Below are 3,824 nucleotides of genomic sequence, written 5' to 3'. Positions count from 1 at the left end.
AGTTCCTTCTCCTTGAAATTATAATAACAAGAAATGAAACAAGTCTGATAAATCTATGGTTAAAAGACTTTTGGTAGCTTAAGACAATGTCTTAACTGGCGTATTTATGAATCAGGTTTTCGTGATGCTGAAAGTTCCCGAATATTAGTACTTGTGTATGATTCACATAATTATTAAACAAATTTTGAGGCAAAACAAATTCCTACAGGAATTTTTTTTACACTCACTCTGTTCACAATTTTCTCCAAAATATGTATCTTTACATCCCTCAGTACAGCTACCATTGAATCTATCACATGTCCCGTTCACACAATTCGAACTGCAGGATTGAATACAATTTTCTCCATATGTGTTGTGAGGACATTCTACAGAAAAAATGTTTTGTGTATTTTTTTTTTCATTGGAACATGATGTAGAGATCCGTAATAAGTCATCAATTGAATGTAATATGTCTCTCACCATAATTATGATTGAGAACTTCCAATGCTATGTTCATATACACTGAATATAAAGACTGTTTTTGGAATATTATGATATGCTCTATAGTTTATCTACATCGACAAACACATGATTTTTATTCATGATCACCTAAACTGCAATTTGGGGATCCTGTCCAGCCAGTTTTACACAAACATGATCCGTCGGTATGTTCGCATTTTTCTAGACAGTTCCGAGAGCAAGTCTTTGAGCAGTTCGCACCGTAGAAACCAGACGCACATGCTTTAATAGAACATTCGTTGAATATTTCAGGCGTAATAGAGCAGAAGAAAAAAAATGCATTTGTCTTCTAAAAAATTGTATGCATGAAACGTTTCTTAGTTAATAGCATTAAATATATACATTACATTTGTGGCATATTTTTTCAAGGTAACCATTTTGACAGCCATTAGGACAATGTCCATCGACATGGTGACAATAATCCTGATTGATACAGTGTCCACTACAACGTTGTCTACATCCTTCACCAAACCAGCCTTGGATACATGCTATTGAAAACAGATACATTTTTTTGTAAAAAGAATAATTTCACTTCGGCTAAATCAAAGTGCCATCTGATATATTTAACAAGATGCACATTGACCACATCAAACTTGAGCCACTTTGGGCCTTATTTGGCCCTGAGAATTTCTGAAAATTCAAAACTGCTCAGTTTAGGTTGCAAATGCAGTATTTATCTCTTGGATTGTTGGTGACCACGTATCTATTAATTGTGACGTAATTTTACATCTAATCAATGCATTATGACGTCATGAAATGCGTCATTTTCCTCATATCCTGTAAATTCCTTTGAAAATGACCTAAAGTTGAAGCGTTATTTTAATATTTCATATAGAGCACAACCTCTGATCCAAAATATGCCAATACATAACGAAAGGCCTATTTCTGAAGATCAAAAAACATGTCATGTTATTTTTTGGATCGTGGGCTGTGCTCATATTTTAATTCTTTGCTGAAGGTAGTCAAAAACGCACATTTTCTGCAAATTTCAAGAACATTGCAATTTTTCAAAGCCTGTTTTCAAATATTTGGATTCTCAAAACGAAATTTCATTATAGAACATGAAAGCACCACGTGTCTATTTTATTTTGATATATGAAAATGGAAAGAGGGTGATAGTTAATTAATTGATATAAGTACAGGGCCATTTTATGCATAAGATGGCTCTTGTTCTTTGCTAGAAAAAGGCACAAATCAATTAAGTAATGAAAAGAAGGGCCCCCTCATACCCTTTGAACCATGATTTGAACCAATGTGAATCTACACGACCTAATGATGCTCCCATTTCACTATAACTAAACTTATTTAAGCGTTTTCATTCAATAAAAGAGGACTTTTTCCTATAGATTCCTATCACAAAAAAAGTTTTATCGTTATTGTGGCCCAGCCTCCCACAACCTCATATCATGATTTTAACAGCATGATTCTAAACTACCTGAGGGTTTACATGTGGCCAATACTAGCTTTACTGTTTTTAAAAAGGATTTTTAAAGATTTTTTTTTACATGTTCCTATTTTTTAAATTAAATTTTCAGTTGTGATCTTACCCTAATGGTGGGGGTCATGATTTCAATACACTTGATTCTACACTGAGGATGCTTCCACATAAGTTTTATCTTTCCTGGTCGAGTGGTTCTTACAAAGAAGTTTTTTTAAAGACTTTTCCTAAGTATTTCTATGATTAATTTTAATCCCAAAATTGTGGACCCGCCCTACTCCAAGGAGTCATAATTTGAAGATACCTGATTCAACACTCCCTGCGAATGATTCCACATAAGTTTTATCTTTCCTGGCCTAGAGGTTCTTGAGAAGATTTTCCCTATATATATTCCTATGCAAATTCCTTGATTTTTCATTGTGACCCCCCACCTCCCACCCTCTGCCGTCATTATTTGATCAAATGTGATTCTACACTACCTAAGTATTATCTTTCCTGGCCCAGAGGTTCTTGAGAAGAAGATTTTTGAAGATTTTACCTATAGGTTCCTTGATTTTTCGTTGTGGCCCCGCCCTACCCCCGGGGGTCATTATTTGAACACATATGATTCTACACTACCTGAGGATGTCTCGACATACGTTTGATCTTTCCTGGCCCAGAGTTTCTTGGGAAGAAGATTTCTAAAAGATTTTCCCTATAAATTCCTATGAATATTTCTTGTATCTACAGCACATTCGTCGTCAACAATGATTATAAGATGTGTATTTTTTTAAAGGATTTCAATAAATCCGAAAATTAAAGTGGACAACAGTTGAAGACACTGTTATCTTAGTTGAAATTATCCCCAAAATGAGTCATTTTGAGGGTGTTTTCTGTTTATTAGGTTTTTGAATTATATCAATTATTGATATATTTCTAGAACGGTCCTCTTTCATGCCTTATTCTTTTACGATTTATCTCATCTATACATGGATATTTTCATTCATATTCATAAACTCGGTATCACCCATGTTCAAGTTAATTTCATAACATTTGAAAATAATAAAGCCCACATCGTATCATTTTCTTTTAGTGTACACCTTTTTTACAAAAATCTCCGGTGTATCCAAGTGAACATCCTGAGTCGCAGTGTCCTGTTTCCTTGTTACAAGAGTTTTTATTCACACAATGTCCACTGCAGTTGAAGACACAGTTTGGTCCATACCGTCCAAAACTACATGCTGTTTTGAAAGCCAACAAGAATAGAATTACATTTAACAATGAAACCAAGTTAAAAAGTAAATCAATAAAAACATGTAATGATTAAATAATATATTTGTACAATTCTTCTTCAAAACATGAATACATTACACAAAGAAAGAAATCTTACATTTATTACACTTTGGTCCTGCCCATCCGGAAGCACAACCTTTATCGCAGATTCCAGTCATGGGGTTACAGGTTTGACCATCGCGACAATGTCCTGAACACCGCAATTTACAATCTTCACCGTATGATCCACTAACACACGCTATTCATGTATGAATACATATAAATATAAAAATCTAAAAGCATACCAACATTTAAAATAGTGCCAAAAAACCTTACGTGTTTGACAAAATTTTTCAGTCCATCCAGGCATACATCGAAAACATGTTCCATTTACAATATCACAACTTCTCTCTTGACAATGTTCAGGGCAATTCATTTTGCAAAATTTACCATACGTTCCCTTTGTACAACCTGAAAGTTATATGTTCACATTTATGTACAAAATATAAATAATTTATTTTCAAAACAACATAGGATAAAGATTATAATTGATTGTTTTATCTATTTATATATATACCTGCGGTTTACATTCAACACAGCTAAACAAAGACACTTTTAAAAAAATCACATTAACTAT

Source organism: Saccostrea cucullata, unplaced genomic scaffold (genome assembly GCF_032062105.1).
Source record: "Saccostrea cucullata isolate Sc308-1 unplaced genomic scaffold, CSIRO_AGI_Scuc_v1 ctg855, whole genome shotgun sequence".
Taxonomy (NCBI): Eukaryota; Metazoa; Mollusca; class Bivalvia; order Ostreida; family Ostreidae; genus Saccostrea; species Saccostrea cuccullata.
The sequence above is the reverse complement of the archived record's forward strand: the minus strand, read 5'-3'. Positions refer to the sequence as shown.